The 20762-nt window shown below is 37.1% G+C and overlaps 1 long non-coding RNA gene across 1 annotated transcript in view; it reads right to left on the reverse strand.

Annotated features, from left to right (window-relative positions):
• The window catches only part of LOC135302903 (uncharacterized), a 66259-nt gene that overhangs the window by 40813 nt on the left and 4684 nt on the right, over window positions 1-20762 (reverse strand). The window lies entirely within an intron of this gene.

Here is a 20762-nt window from a genome sequence, read left to right on the forward strand (position 1 = left end):
CTCTTGAGCTACACGAAAGAGATGAGAATTGGAAAAGGCAGTACTTTGAGCTACCTTTTTTAGGTACATTACCCATATATTTGTGTCAGTACAGCTTTGTGTTGAAGCTAATAAGCAGGAGATGTGAACAGCTGAATTTCTCTGAGATGGCAGTAAATGAGATTGAAATAGCTTGAGAAATGCTTATGTAAAGTATCAGATTTCCTAATGTCCTCTGATGGCTCTGTGTAGACAGAACTGGCAGCATGTTATCAGACACAATTATGCAATGATTGGAATTAGGCCTGCTGGGGACAGGGCAAACCAACTGTTTGTACACTTACATACATACACACACTGCAGCCACAAGTACTGCCACAGCCTGCAATGTTTAGTGACAATTTATAAAATATACAAACTTTTTTCAATCCCCCACTACTAAAACATCTCATTTCTGAGTAAAAAAAATGTTTTCTTTGGCTATATTGCAGTATTGGTTTTAGTCAAGTCACAGTCCTTTGCTCCATCTTGATGTGACTTCTAGAAAATTTCAGTGCATGTTTTTACTAAAGTTTTTTTCTTTTTTCTGGAAGCAGATTGGGAAAGTTTTTATTTATTTTTTAATCCTTTTTTTATTTCTAGATTTTTAGATTTCTAAAATAACTAGCAGACATGAATCACTGACTGATGGGTCTCTAATGGCCCATTGTGGCAGTGAATAATTGGTAGTTGTATAGAACTACAGAAAATTGTATCCCAAATGGTTGTCTCATTGAAAAGAGACAGCTGGTACCCAGAGCAGCTATCCTGATTTTTAGAGGATGGAGATTGCAGGATTAAAAGTCTCTTGTTTTTGCAGCAATCAGTTAAAAGTTCCAGGGAGATTTCCCTACTGAGTATATCCAGGTATTTGACAAAATGGTGACTCTGTACATAATAGTTATCAAATGAAGGTCAGCACTGCAATCATATCAGGATGGAAGAAAGAAAGTCAGAGATGACATTTCTAGCATAAACACCTGCTTGATAGGATTAAATTTTCCATATAAATAATAATATTTACTACCTTGATAATATCCTCCTTTGAATTCAGGATTGGTTTACATGTCTACACCAAATCCTCTCACAAAAATGTTTTAAAAAGAAATCCTAAAACCTGACCTTTTAACAACATAAATGCACAGTCTCTGACACAATGTTAGTAAGATTATAACACATTCCCCTCCACAAGAGAGAAAAACCAGCTTAACTTCACATTTAAGCAAAATGAAATAGCTGTCAGTTCTTTCTTCTGAGTTGAGGCCCAGCTGGAATCTGCCTGTGGGCTGTGGATGAATTTTCTACTAAATGAGAAAAGAAAGCTTCTGATTAATATGTTAGTTTGAGAAATATAATAAAATATATTCGTATAGTCTTTATCTATTGATGAGATGTAGCTATTGGAGTAGGATAACATATTTGGTTGCTCAGTTGAACATCTATGAAAGTAATGAACAGGTCCACCTCAACTCAGCATGACTTATCATCCTGGCAAAGAAGTATCTGAATTAGTGGAGTTTTCTGGTTATAGGTTATATGCTATATGGTTACATGTTTTGTAGGTTTGTACAGAAGTGTCCTATGGAAACACTTTCTCAAACTGCACCTTCCCCTCACCTCCCCAAACTGTTCACATTTAACTATGTATCATTGGCATTTATGTGGCAAAAAAATATTCATCTTAGAAAACTACACTAGTTTCTTCTTTGACATTGAAAATAATTTGTCCCAGCAGACAATGCTGTAGATTAGATCATAAAACTGAAGAAAAAAATCCAGTCAAATATTTTAGACCTTATTAGATTTCTAAAAATGGGAAAACTTCTGTAGTTTGCAACATTTAGGGATGTAGAATAAACTAATAGAATAAAAAAGAATCTGATTGGGATTTGTAATGTAGTATATAACATCTGGGACTACAAACTGATACTTGTCAGTTATTTGTGTGCTGCAAGGTGGATACACACATTCACATAAACCTTAACCAAGCTATTACAGCTTTTCAATAAGAGAGTCATTTTGAAGGAACAAAAAAGCTTTCATGTTTTATTGAAAACAGCACTGTTTTGAAATAGCCTTCCCTGAGGATCTAGCAAACAAAATTAACATCAAACATACTTCCGTGGCAAGAATTTTTTTGCCCCATAATGTATATAGCTATAAGCACATAGATCCACAGCATCCTAAAATTTGAATTTAAAATGCAACTTGCAGTTCAAGACTGTGGAAAAGAGCATTTGATAACCATGATCCTCGTGGGGAACCCTTCTTCACACTGACAAGAGATTTTCAAGTGTATAAAGAAAATCACTCATTCTACAGTCTGACAGCCAGCTAAATAACTTGTGTTAAGCTTTATGCCTCAGGAAAATTTCTACTAAAATAATGGGCATTTTAAGTGCTCTTAGGACTTGCATTAAAGTTTTGTGATTGTTGCTAACATCAGATAAGCACAGGATACTGAGGCCATGGCTTCACATCTTTGCGTCTTTGCACTGTCATATCAGCCATCCAAGCTGTGTTACATCAGTGAGCCTTTGTAAAAAGAGGTTTGAAGAGATTTCATATCACATTTCTGATGCATGTAGAACAAAATGTATTATTTGTTGCAATGTAGTGTTACTTAATCTACCATGGAACTTCTTCGCAAAACGATCTTTTGAGCATATTTTAAATAGCAAATTATGTTTATCTTTTATGGATACTGTGTATAGTGTACTTGCAGCATCTTTCCTGCCATTCTGTTGGTTTGGATACTGTAAGTCAGTGAACCACTGTCAGAATTATCCTCTCAGCTTTGGATTAGGACTGGAGACAGTCAGTGGCTGACACACCTTTGCTTTTGCTGGAGCCGTGCCTGTGGAAAGATTTCCACTGGATAAAATCACAGAAGTTAATCTGTTCCCCCTTGCTGTAGCAGCCAGGTCTGTTCCAAAAATAACTAGCCATTTTCTGTATCACAGGGTAAAGCTCAGTTGTGAAAATAGGAAGTAGCTGACTTTTGCCATGGAACATTTATAATGAAAATGTGCAATCAAAGGAAGCATTTGGCAGAGTCAAAGGCATGTGAGGAAAGATAAATTTTAAAAAAATCAGTGCAGTATTATAAGGATTTATGGAAGAACACCAGTATTACCCTCTTACACATCTGTCCAGTTTTCCTGTTTTCTCAGTGTCATTTTGGATATTGGTTTATGCAACAATTATGTCTTGTCTTTTCATGTTTTTTACTCTCCACAGTCCATAAAGGATGGCACACAGTCTTGTATAGCTGCTGCTCTCTTGTCCCACTCCAATAATTTTAATTCCCACTATATTTTTCTTCAAGACCTTGACTGTGACAAACTAGACCATGAAGGTAGACCTGCAGAAAGAAGAAAATCATGCTGCACTGATCCTCCTGCTCTGTTCAGCAGAGAGGAGCACAAGACCCGCAGAGTTCATCCCAAAACACACCCTATAATTGCAAAAAAATGAGAATCCTGTTAGGCAAAAATGTTTCAAATGACCGAAGAATTGTCACTAGCACAGCTGGAAAACAACAAATCATATAATACATGCTGCTTTTCCATTAGAATCTTTATTTTTAGTTCTAAACCCGAGGACTTTGGAATATCATTCCAGTGAGGTTTATAGATCATGAGACTGCGTTTCTGAGGCATTCACTCTACAGATTTAATATGTTTAAGAAGAATTTCTTTACTTTGAAAAAAAAAAAGAAGCTTTAATTGGAAATAAGACTTACCTTTTTTTTTAAAATTTAACAAAATATAAACTGTTTCTACAAACAGTAGTAGCTCTAAACAGTTTTTAAACTCAAACAAGAGAATACTAAGTAAAGAAATTTAAAAAAAAGAGGCAGAACGTAATCTCCCACTAACACCATCTTCCAGTGGAGTTAACCAGAAGGTGGCTATGGGAAATATATGCTGTTCCCAGGCTCCTTTTTATCTCATATAATTAATTTCCCATGGCAGTGAAAATACACGCTCCTTATTCAGTACATGGTATACCTTCATGGAACGTGTGGAGGTAAACCTGGTTTGGTTATGCACCCTGACACACTCCCTAAAGCAAACAATTGTCATTATAACAAGGCAGTTTTGAGTGGAGGATGTCTTGTTGCAATCCAGCTTTACTTTTAAAATATGTCTGGGAGATATTAAAATCAAAGAATCCATCAAGACATTGATTTTACCTCCTACTGTAATTTTCCCACAATCAATCTTTCAGTGATCTAGAAGTGATAAATACCTGTTTCTATTTCTTCAAAACACAGGGGTAAGCTACCTTCTCACCTCTTGCAAACATCCCTTTCTGCTTCACAGCTACCAAACACCTTTTTCCATCCTGTGGAGTTTGCTACTTCTGTTTTAGACCATAACAACATCCCTTATGCCAAAACCAAATTTTTCATTTGACTGTATCTATCAGTTCAATAAGAGTTAACATATTTTCCTGAACACATCTTCATCATAAGATACTGTTTCCTGACAGACAGAGAGTGTGTTGGAACTTGCCTAAGAAATCATTCCATTGCTTTGTCTTGGGAGGTTTTGCTCAACATATGTGGGGCTTTGATACATAAGGACCTATTGCTGCATGGTGAGGATAACAGCAGATCTGAATTACCTTCTTTATATAGGAAAGAGCTGCAACATTTCTGTGTCTATACAAAGACAGAGAATTTAAGATCCCTTGTACTAAGAAAGAATTAATTAATATAGGACAAACTGTGTTACACTTGCATTTCTGGAACATGGTTTTTCTTGTCATTACCTCTAATTAAAATGTTTGTAAACAGGCAGTGTTTTTGTGTAATTTGCCATGCAATGTGTGCTTGGGGAATATTTTTTAGCCAAACTTGTCTCCATAACTTTATGTGAGACAGCAGGGAGATGGAGTCCTTCCAAAGTAATGGAATTTGTGAAGACTTTGCTGTAAGGAGACTGATAGTGGCTTATCTCACCTATTATACTGGAACAGGAAAAGCTGAACTAAGAAGCTGGACTGGCCCAGAGCCAGCCTGAGAGAAAGGAGACATTGTCAGAGCAGTCTGAGAGGGGACACCTGTGTTCATGGAGCTGTTTAGAAATAGGCAGCTTCAAAATGGAGCATGTACAAGAAGATAACAAAGATGGAACTGTTGCAAAAGGAATGGGGCTTTAGGAAGACGTTTATAACAGATGATCCAGAATCATCTATCCTCTTTCTTTCTTTCTTTCTTTCTTTCTTTCTTTCTTTCTTTCTTTCTTTCTTTCTTTCTTTCTTTCTTTCTTTCTTTCTTTCTTTCTTTCTTTCTTTCTTTCTTTCTTTCTTTCTTTCTTTCTTTCTTTCTTTCTTTCTTTCTTTCTTTCTTTCTTTCTTTCTTTCTTTCTTTCTTTCTTTCTTTCTTTCTTTCTTTCTTTCTTTCTTTCTTCTCTCATAGAAACAGAAACTTTATTTGGAAATATATCAGCCTTAAAAGAAAAAAAAACCCCAAAAACTAAAACAAAACAGCAACAACAACCCCCCCCACAAGACCAGAGCACTTTCTGAGAGCAGTAGAAGGAGCAATGACAAATGAGTAGCCAACAGGTTTGTAGGCAGGACTCCAGAGCACTGAAAGACCCTGTGGGGTTCACAGCTGTACCTATAACCTGCCATCCCATACTGCACAGGAGGCCTTTGGCTGTGAAATGAGACTTGGGACGCTTGCCTCCCTGAACTATCCAATATTTATACAAAGTGAAACAGCTCCATGGAGTCAGGGGCTCACAGAGGACAGGGAAGGAGTCATACCCATTGTCCAGGTGTTAATTCACTACTATCAAATAGTAAGATAACATTGTCATATATTTGAGTATCAGAACCTAAATAATGTGAGAGAAGAACAGCTTGCTCATGTTACTCTGAGATGCCAATTGACAACTCTGCTTAGTGCAGACTACAAGAAAGTTTGAATTAGCATAATACTGACTCAAGCTTCAGCTTCCAAGGTGTCTGGTAGTGTGTATCTAGAAACTCATAATGGAGGATCTTGGTAATAAAGCCCCTGACAGGTGAAGGCAGAATAGAAGTAGACTTGCTAACGCAGTTTTGATACAAAATCAAGTGTGTAATAATAAAAGCTATATATATATTGAATGTGTGAGGAGAGTGGAAATTAGGAAAAGGAAGACTGAAATAATTTTTGTGGCTTTATGTTGTTAAAACCATTCTTAGCACAAATAAATTTCAGTGAAATAGGAAACACTGGTAAACGGACTGGACCAAGGAGTTCTGCCAAATAGAGAGATAATAGTATTATGTAGGTGTATGTCTGACACTGCTGGAAAGAAAACATTTCAGCAGCTAGAAGGCCCCTCTTTTACCATACTGTAACTTACCAAAAAAATTCATCCTGTTCTTGCCAAGTGCTCAGTTGAGGTCCAAGGTATGGCGGAGAATCTTGTGAAGTTATAATGCCTTATGTATGTAAAGTAAATAAATTATAATGCAAGAAAATACTCTGTTAAATTTGTCTAGGTGTTGTAAACAAGAATTGCCGAGTTTATGAAATGCTGGCAGTAATTTTTGTTCTTTGTACAGCCACATTGTCAAAGTCATCAATCCTCATTGCTGTTAATCCCCTTACAGCACTAACTGAACATTCAGATTTCCAGTTCTAAATGAAGACTGATAAAGTGTTAGTTCAAGCTTTTATTTTTTTTTCTCTTTTTAACCATATAGCTTGATACATTGTAAACAGAGAAGACAAATCTGAGAGTAGAGAGTAGAAGACTATTTGATTTAATTAGTGTTTGGCAGAGCACACTCAGATACATTTTTAGCTAGCACTGACTTAAGCAAATACACTCGATTTTATTTCATTATTGTTTTTCATTACTATTTAATTATTTACAGTTCAATTTACCCTAATTTTGATTTGCATTGTTATTAATCATCTTTATTACTTGAATATATTTGGACTCCATGGCATGAAAACAGCATTTAAATTTTGCTTGGAATTTGCTTTTCCTTGCCAATAAACAATAAAACAAGGGCAATCCTCATCTAACTTTCTTATTTTTATGTCTAATTTTTTTTTATTTAGCCTTATCCTAATTTGAAGAAGAATAAAATAGCTAATGTTACAGAGAAGCTGCAGTGTACCTTCCTCCTACTGTGTGCTTTCAAAGTTTAAAGAAATAATTTAAATATTACTCTATCTATTCTTTTTACACTTCTTCGTGAACATAAAAGCTATTTCACAAGTGAGTGATGAACCTTTCTGACTTCAGATTCAGTTTAGAGAATCCCAACTTTCCCACTGCAGTGTTTCTTGAGAGAGGAAGAAGGGCTTCTAGAGTCTCTAATTCAGATCCTAGCTCTGCCACCAATAATCAATTATGTTATAGAAAAAGAAGTGCTAGCTCTGAAGAGCTCCCAGAATAATAGACTTGAAGCAGAAAGGCAAGCAGTCTGCTCTAGGATCATTGAATGCATTGTTTTCTCATCCTCCCCCCAGCCCTTCTGCTTTTTCTGAAAGAAAATGGAGAGGCTTACAGCTGGTGGAATAGAGCACATATTTTGAGGGAAAATAGATATCTCTTGTTCTCATTTAACTAAGTAATTCTTGATATGGTAAGCTACTGAAATGTAATTGTGTGTGAAAATTTTGCAGTGTTCCCAAGGTACAACAACCTGATATAAATGCAACAAATCACATACAAATAATAACCCCCCCATGACATCATCTTCTTGGAAGGACATTTCTCCTCAGACAGGGAACAGCCTCCAAATGAACCCGAGACAGCTTCTTTCAACCTCAAACAGAAGAGCAAATAGGAACCATTTTAATATCCCCGAGCCAGATGAAGAGTCTTCATTCAGCCATCCAGATTCAGGCTGATCCTGGGAGGATCCAGCAATGCTGCTTGTATGACTGAGTGCTCAGCCATGCCAGTACTACACAACTCTGTTTAAGACCTGACTATAACTTCATCAGAAATAAGAAATCCAGAGGGATCTTGAGAAATGAACACATGCAAACCTCAAGAGGTGTACCAAGGCCAAGTGCAAGGTGCTGTACCAGGGCAACCCCAGTATCAGCACAGGCTGGGGATGGACAGAATGGGAGCAGCCCTGGGGAGGACTTGGGGGTGCTGCTGGATGAGAGGCTGGACATGAGCCAGCCATGGGCACTCCCAGCCCAAAAATCCAGCTGTGTCCTGGGCTGCATCCAAAGCAGTGTGGGCAGCAGGGCCAGGGAGGGGATTCCTCTGCTCAGCTCTGGTGAGAGCCCACCTGCAGTGCTGTGTACAGCTCTGGGGTCCCCAGCAGGAACAGTAGGGAACTGTTGGAGCAAGTGCAGAGAAGGGAAACCAAGATGATCAGAGGAACTCTCCTGCGAGGAAGGGCTGAGATAATTGCAATTGTTCAGCCTGGACAAGAGAAGGCTCCCAGGGGATTGTGTTGCAGCATTTCAGCACCTAAAGGAGGACTACAAGAAATCTGAAGGGGAACTGCTCACAAAGGCTTGTGGGCATACAACTGGAGGTAAGGTCTTCCAACTGAGAGTAGGATTAGATTAGATATTACAAAGAAATTCTCTGCTGTGAAGGTGGGAGGCACTGGAACAGGCTGCCTAGAGAAGTTGTGGATGTCCCTTCCCTGGAAGTGTTCAAGGCCAGGTTGGATAGGGCTCTGAGCAACCTGAGTGAGCAGAAGGTGTGTCTGTCCACACAGGAGAGTAGGAAGTAGATGATCTTTAAGGACTCTTCCAATCCAAACCATTCTATGATTTCATGGTTCTATGAGTCTATGTTTAACAATTGTCAGAATGAGTAATTTCTTTCCTACCATACTGCAGATTACTACACAGGACATACTAGTTCAGAGGTCAAGAAGATCCAAATTATTTTGCCCATCTGGTACAATGTATTCCTTTTTTTTGTCGGTATGTGTTCTGCAGGAGAGTATTCACCATTTCTACATGAGATGAAATAAAAGAAGTGGTTTTTAAAGGCCTATTATAGAGCAAGATAGCTACTGGTGGGCCAAACATTGCATGAATCATTAGTGTTTCTGAACCTGCATGTCTCCTCTATAGTAGCCATCTACTTTTAAAAATGAAGCAGAATATATAAAGCAAAAATACTTTCAATAAAACACAGTGTCATGAAGGTGGATGTGCTATTGAGAGCTTGTTTTTACTATTTAGTTCAATATACTTCTCACTGGGTGTCAAATTACTTTCAGGTTAAAATTACTAGCTTTTATTTTTTCTTTATTTTTAATTGGTGCAAGTTTGTGCTTTTTTTAGGTAACAAGGTTTTACTGCAGAACATCATAAGAATGATATTGGCTATTTGTGACCTAATTTATACATCTGTAAATGGAGAAAGGGATAGAGTTCTTCTTCAGCTCTTTTTTTTTCCCTCTCGTTTACACAGATTAGAAAGTCAATGCAGCTCATTTTCCAAAAAAAATGAAGCAGCCTCATCAGCAACAGAGATTGTGACAACATATGGGGAATTAGGTGAAAAGTTACCTTAGCTGCTGGCATGGCCCTAGCTGGGTTATAAATGAACTGTGAGACTGGAGATTGACTGTAGAAATACAGGAACGAGACTGGTGTGTTTCCCATCTGAGGCATGCAGGCAGCTTTAACAACTGACAAACAAAACTTTCAGAGCCTACACTGTTGTAGAATAAATGTGAGTGTATTGTTTGTACAAAGTAATAAACTACTTTACCTACATGATATGGGCATACACCTATACTGTCTGAGTGAAAGAAAGTGGGAATATAGGGGAAGGAAATGGAGGAGAAATAGAGTTCTTTCTCTGCCAGTAGCTATACCTAGCAAGAAAACAGTTATGTAATTCTATCAAGGTTGGTTGACAGTGAACTGGTACCATCAGAAGACAGACTTTATGCTTCAGAGGTGTGCTTGAGTTGTAGCAGTCCTCCACTCACATCCCAGGGTGGTCCAATTTAAATGCCACACCTTGCTCACAGGAACGTATAGAAGTCTCAGGGGTATGTGTAAAACTGGTATTTACCTCAAATCTTCCTAATACCTTAGAACTGAATTATGAACCAGGAAAACATTCCATCTGCAGGCTCACAAAGGCCAATAACCCACAGGTAGAGTGGAGATAATTTTCCATGACCCAGGCCTCTGCACGTCTGTGGGACAGAGCCCTCAACGTTGAAACACTGAAGGACAGTTTTGTTCTCCTTTCTGGCATGGTAACAGGAGGAGAGAGTTTCACTGGTTAGGTAAATATAGCTGATAATTTTGCTTGAATTAAAGAGGAGACTTCTCTTGAATTCTCTGGATATGAATAAGTAATGGCCAGCTGTTTCCAGATATAATTCAAAGCATTGTCTTGTTTCAACAAGTTTGTATGAAGTGATCAGAAAAAAAAAGGTTTGTTTTTTTCAACGTTTCTGTGCCAGTTAGTTCATCTATCCATATTTGTGTACACAAGGAGGACTCAATGCATTAAAACTAAACTAACTCTTAATAGACAGATATAGTAATTGCCATTAGCATTCTGGTAGAATGGAATTAAAATACTTTTTTTTTTTTTTTGCTAGCTTCTTTGGCAACTGTGCCAAATGGAGAAAACTGTGGATGTTTTCAGACTTATTATGTTAATGCCATTTTCAGGATCTGTAGCTGGACTATCAAGACAATGTGAGTCAGGGATGGTTACATGTTTGCACACTGTACAAAATAAAATTAAGGTGGGTGAAGTTTTCATTTATTAAAAAAATAATAAAGATACGGAGTTCTTTGCAAATGACAATAAAGGATTGCCCAAAAGAGGTACTGGTATCTTATTTACCTGGGCAATTTATGCTATAATCATAGGAGAATGTCCAAGATTAATTAGATAGGCATGGCAAGCATCATGGACTCATTGCGAAGTTCGTGCCATGGCATTCTGATTGTGCTACGAATTCTTCATATCACTGGATAGTGGGAAAAGTACATGTAATAATATAGCCATAAGTTATATATTGCTGCAGAAGAAGTGAAGATTAGGGTGTCTCATACATCTTTCTCAAGGGAAGAAAGTAAAATTACTTTGCGAATCCTCTCTACTTGCAGTCTTGGCACAAGCATCTAGAGGAATGTTGGAAAAATCTTCTGTGTGACTCACTCTATGGGCAAAAGGGAAAGGGCAAGCAAAATGTTGCTAAAAATCACATATTTAAGAGAAAAGGAAGAAAAAATTATTAAAAGACAGAGAGCTATGCACAAAAGACATCATACCACTGTGGCCAGTAAAACTGAGGAAAATCAAGTGTGATTAGAGGTGCAGTAATAAGTCTGAATGTAATCACACTGTGAGCTGCTGGGATTACAGATTAAGGGAATGTTTGAAGGCATTTGATTTTTGCAGAGAAATCTATTTTAGAGCAATTCAGTGTTAGTCAAGATAATTTTTTTCAACTGAAGTTATTCATAGACTAATAACAGAGCATCTGTGAAATGTCATATATGCGCTTATTACATATAATTCTGTGAAAAATGAATATTTAATTGTATTGAAATCAATGGAAGTTGTGAATTTTGCCTCTCATGGAATTGATCTCTGTCTGAAAAAGGTGCTATTAAGCACTGTGACATTCACCTTCACTATTGTAAATGTTTGTGAAAGAAATCTATAGACAGTTGTGCAGTGAATACTACATCTCTGTTGTAATCTGGGGGATAATATATGATAATTAAAATGTTTTATTATCTTAAGAGAAGAAATGACTCATTATTGGCATGCAGTCACACCAGGTTATATATATGCTGCTTTTCTAAATGTTATTAAAACAGAATGATTCACTGTGAGGCTTCAAGGACCACCCCAGTGTCACCTGGTTCTCACAGGAAGAGCACTAGCAAGAGGGGGAATTTTTTCTGAATTTTGTCACCTACAGCATCACCTCACAGAACCCTGCACTTCTGGCAGTTCTGGTTGAAAAACTTGCCAAACAGAGGAGTCAAAAAGTTTATCGATTTAGAGGGATGGAAATTCTAAAAAAAATAAAGACTGAAAACCAGTTGCCAAAACACTGGCTTACTTAGATTTGTTTTACTAGGAACTTTTTGTTGAGATTAGCCACAATTTTTCATGGTTAGGCTTCTCAAAAGAAGAGCCAGTCAAAAGCAGATGACGTTAGATAGGTTTTGATAGAATTTAGGTCATATGAATTTTTCTCTAAGAGATTGCATGTTAGATTGGAATGTATAATTTTTTTTTCATGTCATAGGAGATTTTGTTTTGATGTACATTTTAATCTTTGTATTTTAAATTTAATGTTCTGTTTATTTTTATTTTAAAATCCAGCATATAAACCCAGGTCTCAAACCTGTGACAGTAGGTAAAAATTCTGTGTTAAGTGTTTTCAAAACTCGGATAAGAGCCTCACCACAATAATTAACTTTATGTCTGAATTTCCTGAAGCTCATTCAGGGAAGCTAAAACTCACTAAGAATTATTGAAGAGAATGGAATCAGGAAATTATCATAAACCTACTTAGTAAATAAAATATATCCAGCAAACTATTTAATACATTAACTGATTAAATTCATGAAGTGACTAGACAGGGCAACATGTTTGTGCACTGGCCATTACATGGTTTTGAGTGTTAAAGAATGGTTACAATCTGGTTCATCAATATTTAACTCACATTTGGATAAAATCTGGGCTGCCTGATATCTTCATGACAATCTTCTGTGTTATAAATATTGTATGTCTTACTAAAGGCTCAAGATTTTTCCCTAAAGCTATTTATGTGACAGTTCAGCTGTGTGACATCATCGTTTTTCATGTCCTTTATCCTTCATTTTTGTTTCTCAGTGTGATTCATTCAGACCTATCCTGTCCCTAAAGGTAACAGTCTTCATTAGACTGGGTTAATTTAAAGGAAAAAACAAATCTAAGTAGCTTCTTTAAAGTGATGTGCTGAGTTATCAAGAGCTATTCCATTGTAACTTGCCAGACATATTATAAGCCAAGGACATGCAAGTGACTAGCAGCTATCAGAGAAGACCTTCAGCTGAAAATGTCTTTAAAGGCCACATACCTTGTAAATTATATTTTAGAAGGTGCTTTTAAATGTTAACCAGCAATGGAATTCATGGCCCAAAAATATCCTATTATGCTATTACGGAGATTTATAAGCAACTGAACTGATAAATACTAAATACATTCACTACAAGGGTAAGTACCTTTTCTTCTAATTTGAGACAGACAGGCTCAAACTTTTAACTTAGTAACACTTCTCCTCAAACCTTCAGCTGGGTTTTGAGATAGTCAGAAATGTTCTAGCATGAAAAAGAGAATGTATAAAAGCTCTTGGAGCAGGAGCCAAGTTCAGAATTTGATTCATAAAATGAAACTCTTCTCTGAGCTATAAGGGTTTTGCAATGTTAGGCAATTAACTGGATTTTCTCTTCGTTCTTGTGCCAGCAACAAACAGTAGTCAGCACACTTCTAATTACAGACTGCTGTAAGACAGAAACCAAATGCAGATTCAGATTGATTTACATACTGAACGAAGGTCATTTTGCATTTTGATAGTTCTTTCTCCTAGATGTCTCTGAGTTTGTTTTATTTCTTCTTTACCCTTCAGCACATTATGATTTCTGTGCTTACATGATTTTATTATCACCTCCTTGCTCCAACATTCAGTTAACAGGAAGAACATCAGCCCATGGAACCTGGACAGTTCGGAGTGGGTTTCCTGTGGGTCAGCTGGCCTCCCACCTCCATCTCAGGACCAGGCACCACTACAACTCCCCCTCCACCCCACTTTCTATGGGAGGAAGGCTCAGGTGCACAGCTGAGGTGAAGCCTGCAGAATGATTCAGCAGGTGCTGACCTCAGCACATGGGGGACCACCTCCTGTGAGATGCTACATCATGTCTCAGCATCAAGAACATGCAAAAGTGCACTATTTCTATTTCTGAACTTGCCAATGCCAACCAAAAAGAGAAATCAGGAAATGCCTTGGGAGTAGTCATAACCCTGCTCTTTGCAGTCCAAATTCTGAAACAAAGGCTTATGAAAATATTTTCAAGAATGTTTCTACATCTTTGCTCTAAAAGGCTGAAAAGCCAAAAAAAGCCATCCACGTTGCTAATTATCTACTAAACTACAAGCACTTCTGTACAAACTACTAGTTGTTGCTTTTGTGGAGAACACAGTTTAAATAAAATGTGACTTATACTTTTGTGTTGAGAAATACAAAATGGGAGGGAAGCAATACTTCCCATGCTGTGCACAACCACCTTACCTCCTGTTTTATGTTCACAAGCCTTTGTGAGCAGCTCCCCTTCAGATTTCTTGTAGTCCTCCTTTAGGTGCTGAAAGGCTGGAACACAATCCCCTGGGAGCTTTCTCTTTTCCAGGCTGAACAATTGCAGTTCTCTCAGCCTTTCCTCACAGGAGAGATGCTCCATCCCTCCAACCATCTTGGTTTACCTCCTCTGGACTTAACCCACATAATCAATGTCCTTCCTGTGCTGAGGATGTTGTTATTTTTCTTGCCTATTCCTTATAAAAATACATTGGTATTATTAATATTTATTATATCAGAATTACTATGGAGTAATTACCATGCTATTATCATGCTTCCTCTTTCAAAAGCTTTGTTGTGCTTTTTCACAGATCCTGCCTTTTGATAATCCTTTTCCAACTTTCAGTCAGAGGTCTAGCCAGTGGGGCTTTTTTTCATTTCCATTTTCAATGCCAATATTTTAAAGGCTCATATGAAACCCTGCCAGCACAGCTTCCTTCCAAAGCAATGGAGATTTGGACGTAATAGCTGGAATAGATGTTACTACCTTTCATCAGTACTTTGCATTATTAATTTATTCTTACTTAGAATATTATTTCTTTTTATTATTATTATTTGTCTTTATCTTGTTATAATTGTTTTTAATTTTTATTATTAATGTTATTTTGTTGTTGTTATTGTTATTCTTATCACCAACATCAACGTTATTATCTTTATTATTATTATTACCTCAATGTTTCTGAATATGAAGAATTTTCAAGCAAATATAGTTGATCCAACATCACTAAATAATTTAAATTCATGCTTATCCAGAACAGCAGTGTGGAAAACTGTAAGTGGGAGTTAAATGACAAGTGCATAACTAGGTGCAAATTGATTGCATATTTATACAAGCAAAAAAAATTAAATAATGAAATATCAGAGCTTTAAAGGAGACTATCAATATTTAAATGCCATAACTGCCAAATAATCATTAGTCATTTTCTGTCAGATAAAGTATAGGAGTGCATTTTTGACAGTGTCTCTTAGATTAATCTACATTTAGCCAGGATGTAAAAGTAATATTTCCTGAAAACTAGAAGTTTTTCGCAGACTTGTATCCATGAGTACAATAGAATGGGGTCTAGGGAGAACAAAGACTGTCTTCCAGAAGTTCTGGGTTTTGGGATGAAGCCAGGAGGACCTAAGAGCCTTATGAAATACTATGCCTAGACACATAATTCAGCAGTGTAAATGACACTATGAGGGCTAGACACATGTGTCAGGTTCGGCAGTGCTGAGGTTTTCTGTGCCTGAATCTCCACTCTTGATCTATCAGCTTAATAAAGCTGACATTGAATGCCTCAAAATACCTTTGAAAATGGAAGGAAGCATTAGAACATCACCTCCATAAGAAGGAATAGATCTCTGGGATAGTTTATTACACAGATGCCAATTTTTGCTAGTGAACTAGAAATATATTCTAATCCACCATGAAACGGAAGACACAAAAGTAAACCACTATGGTGTAATAACACAGAAAAAGAAATCAGTCATTGCAGCTATCTAAATTGATGTCCTTTCATTATGGTGAAGATTGTTTCTAAAATGTGTAGGGCGTATAACATGAAAGGGAAAGATAATGACCCTGCAGCAAAGCCTTCATGGAAAGATGACAGAACTTTTGCCACTTAGTCACCTCTGAAGTTCAGAGCTCTGTTTTATTCCAAATCTTTCTACGGCACACCTCTCTTAGGTGCAAATATATTTGTACTATGCCTGTCCTCTGAGACCAAGCAAGATGAATACTAAGAGGACCAAAAGTGACTAATGAACACTGAGAACACCAAGCTTAAGGGTGTAAATCAGGGCTTTCTGAAATAGATTTGTTTTTTAACTTTGAATTCTCAGCTCATGCAGCTACTCCATTCATTACAAATGCTAATAACCATGGCAGTGAAATTTAAAAAAAAAAATAATGGGAAGGAAAAGTAGCATTTAAAATTATTTGGTGCCTCCTGCATATTCTTAGCTCATCTTTTTGGAAAACCAGCTTAAAATTTTTCAAGTTAAGACATAGAAATGTTTTTAACTCTTGGTTTAAGCTACTGCCCAACACAACAGCAGAAACCTCTGACCAGAGCAAGCGAAGAATCTCGATTTCCTAAGCCTAAGCCTGCTCCAGTACCAGAGCCAAAGGATGACTGTGTAACCATTTGCAGACTTTTAGGTCTTTATGGTAAAAATGGTGGCAGGTGAAAGATCTACCTTTCTCAGTGAGTGATATCACTCTGCTCAGTAAGACTTTAGAAAAAACAACTTTGTGTCTTCACATAGCAAAGAGGAGGGGGTTTTTATGTAATAAAGGAACATTAGCCATAGAAAGGACATGGAAACCAGACAGTCATCACAGTAGAAACAGAAAGCACAGGATTTTGCTTCCAAAGTTGAAATTGTTCATCTCTCACAGTACCCTATTTTAATGGGTTTTTCAGACTAACAGTAAATTAATCCACCACTTCATCCACACCATCATATTGTCAAATGAATAGACATGGGAATTGTACACTGTGTTAATTCAATTTAAGAAAAATTAAGGACGTGCTTTTTCTAATCACAATTTCTACCCATAAATATTTGTTACTACTTTTCAGCAGGTCTAAATATATCTTCCTGAATTAATATGATCTATTAGCAGGAATTTTATTCTCTATTTCTATTCCCAGAGTACATTATCCTTATTTCACTTTTCTGACTTGGAAAATAAGTTTCTTCTCTACCACAAATTTCTATGCTCTCTGTCTTTTCCTGCCAAAACAGCAGACCCTGCTCTATCTCATCACCCTCCACTGCTGACACTATGCCTTGAGATTTCAGAGGCACAAACTGATGGGTTTTGGTGGGTTTATGTTTGGTTAAGCAGACTTTCTTGTTTTTAACTTTATTCAACCAAGAGCCAAAAAACTCACAGTGAAGAAAACCAAAATGGATAGAGCAGTTTGTTCCCAGCAAGGCCCATTCTCAGTGCCAGGGTCTGGCACAAAGGCTGCTCAGGTCATGTCATCTCGGATGCACAGAGCAATACTCTGCTGGCTTATGAGCTCAAGGATGCCAGCAGTGTATGAGCAATGAGAAAAATCCAAGCTTGGGGCTGCAGCAGGTGAGTGAGCAGGGCTTTGCTGAGCCCCAGGTATAACCAGATGGCAAACCCATGATGGCCAAGGTCTGTAACATCCTGTCACAGGGGAGAGTAGAGACTGAGGCTGGCATGCAAATGCATGAGAGGAAGCTCTGGCTGTGTGGCAGCAGAAGCCAGGGGTTAGCTACTTGTGATTGCTTGCTGGACTTGATGTAACAGGGAACATAAAAACTCACAGAGAATGACACATCAGACTAGAAAGATCACCACGTTATATCCTCCTTTCCCCAGCCATTGCCTCTTCTTCATCCTCTTCTTTCATAATGCCTACTCAGCATCTTTATAATTAATGTTTATTAATCAGTCTGCCAGAACTGAAGCAGATTAAAGAAGATTTAAACTACACATTGTAATAACATTGAAGGAAACCAGAGGGCAAGTAAATGCTTTTAAAAGCTAAATCTGGATGTTGATTAGATATCTGTGTGATCAAGAAACCATGAAAAAATTAACCTTGTAAAGGTGGAGAATATTAAATTATTTTCTAAAAGTTCACATGTAAATTACTACAAATTGGTTCATTTTAAAGGCACAGTGAATTCTTTGTTGCCTTGATCACCTTGAAAGTTGTTTATCTCTTTCTGTACAGAACATCTTTGATTAGGCAGTTTGTGTTTGCATGAGTGCTTCTATCTGTGTTAATTTTTGTGCCTATCCATACTTATGTGTGCATATCAGATATACACATGTGTTCCCACAAGGAATAAATGCTACTGGCTTGACCATGGAGCTGCTCCAGCTGTTTCTCTCAGGCTACTGGACTCAGTGTCTCCTAACAAAGGTGACCAAAACCACATGTGTACATGAACCAGGTAATTTATCCATATATTAATGCAAGTCTAGAAGTTTAAAATATGTCTGCGTGATTAGAAATGACACTTAGGCTCAGCAGGAATTTTCCAAGATCAAGTCAATTTGAAGAATATCTATAACAGAGAAGCTTGTGTCACAAGCAAAAGTTCCCATTTTAAGACTAAGTGCTACTAAAACACATCCTTGTGACCACTAAAAATTATTTTGTTTCCCCTGACTTACACAGACACTTCCAAATAAAAGAAATCACACAAATGTCCCTCTCTTGCTAATGGGAAAGAATCTACCAATGTAGGAAAGTTTGGGAGCCACCTTATTCTGCCCAAAGCAAACCAGAGCCCTTGGAAAATGTTAGGTTTCATGCCCAGTAAGAAGCATTTATGTAGCAGCAATATATGCCAATAGCCATGGCATCAGAAGATTGAAACATGGATTTTTTCTTCTTGGGTTTTTATTTTGTTTTGGAACCCAAGTGGAGCTATCTGGTAATTTATTTTTAATATCAAGAGATAATTGTCTCCAGAAATTTTCCACAACTAGGCAGGATGTGATAAGAGGTCAGGGTTCTCAGCGTGAAAAAGTCAGACATAACCCAAGACAATGATCTTCAAAAATACATGTTTAAACAAATGGCTTTTAAAAACCTTCCCATAGGAACCTAGCCAGAAGAACAACATTATACTAGTTTTATTCCTGTCCTTAGGGTAGTTTACACATCCGTACATATATTTTATTTTTCAGCACTCTTATGAAAAACTTACCTTGTTTATCTAGTGTTCATGGCCCAGAATTTATTTGTGGAAAGCTGTCTAGTTTGTGGCCATCTGCCATTTTGACAGTACTGTATTGAAGGCATTAAGCAAATAACATTAAACACTTTTATAGAAATGGGGAGAACCTGAAAGAAAAACAAGTCTGATAAGGTACTAAGTTTATGTGTGTAGCTTTTCCCTATATTTAATTTTTTTTTACAGAAAGTAAAACCTCATGCTTATACAAAACTTGTTATTTGTTATTTAAATTCCAATCCCCTTGATTTGGGCTACAAAAATCATGCTTCAGAAGAACAGTGCCATGGCTATGAAATAACTTCTACATATTTCTGCAGTAATGCAGTACTTGTGACAACAGTGTGGAAAATGCCTTTATCTTAGTTTGGCAGCAGTAAAGAGTAAAAATGCTATAGTTCTTTTCTAGTGACCAGCTTCTGTTACAACATAAATGAAGCCTGCTGTAAGTCAGAGCTTGTCAAACTCAGAAGCAAGCAGATTGGTTTGCCCTCTATACTCCCTATAATAAGTCTAAGGTCCTCAACAGCAATACACATTTGAGGTCAGATTTTGAAGTATGACTTGAAAGTGATCTTCTCTAAAAGTGTTTAACAGATACAGAAAATGAGAGACCAAAAATTTTTTTATATAGTCACTATGCAGATCTGCGAAAGAACTGGAAATAGACTCCAGTTCTAGGACCATTCCAAAGCCCTGCCTTTTAGGTCACACTGCTAATTTTATAGCAAATTATTTTGTATAAAAGTCATACTTAGAAATGTAATTGAAATCGCCAAGAGTGCCATTTTCCATGCAGTCCCATTAGCAGCCTAAGTGAGCATCTCTGTCAGCATCTTCTGAACCTACCACCTAATTCCCCTCACATTTGGCAGAGGTGGTGAGACAATTAAGCTTCTATTATCATTATGCTAATGATGAGAGATACTTGTAATTACTCTGAATGAAGGAAAAGTTCAAAGCTGGTTTTACACCTTGAGACTCCTTCAATGTGTTCCTAGTGGTAGACTTGAATTTTTTAGGTGTTGTCCTCCTGCAAAAGCTCAACACAACCAAACAAGGCAGGCAACATTGTCTCTCTTCTGCACCACTCAGCAGCCTTCTGCATCATGGAGACAAAACACTGGAGAGGAGCCAGAAGATTGCAAGGACCTACTGGAGCAACCAGCTGTGAATTTAATTGTAAAGTGACTCCTTCAGCCAGATAAAAATTGTCATCCAGACCCAATTATTCAGACTAAGCCTCTATTAACAGATCCTTGGTGAGGATCTAAATATGTGAGAAACACTATAAAACACTTTACTCTTGAATTATTTCACTGGTTTCTTTTGGACAAGAGTTTTCTTTTTACACTTTCACAAGTCATAGTGAAGGTGGGCAATGAGGAAGGGAGGAGATAAAGGCAGATATGTGATTGAGAAAACATATAACTTGATGCTTAACATTTTAGAGGTAAAAGGGAAGACTAATAGAGTAACAAATTATTTCATTAATTGAATACTTTTCATTACATGAAATTCCAAACCAGTTATTATCACTTAAGGGCAGAATTTTCAGTTTGTCAGATATTTCTGAAATTGATCTTTCCAGGGTGACCTGAAAGTTTGGAAAGAAATTCAGTAATTCAGGGACTTGAAATGAATCATGGTCTTTTTGTTTTGCTTGTTGGTTTGGGTGCATTTGGATTTTT

The sequence above is a fragment of the Passer domesticus genome, chromosome 6 (assembly GCF_036417665.1).
Source record: "Passer domesticus isolate bPasDom1 chromosome 6, bPasDom1.hap1, whole genome shotgun sequence".
Lineage (NCBI taxonomy): Eukaryota > Metazoa > Chordata > Aves > Passeriformes > Passeridae > Passer > Passer domesticus.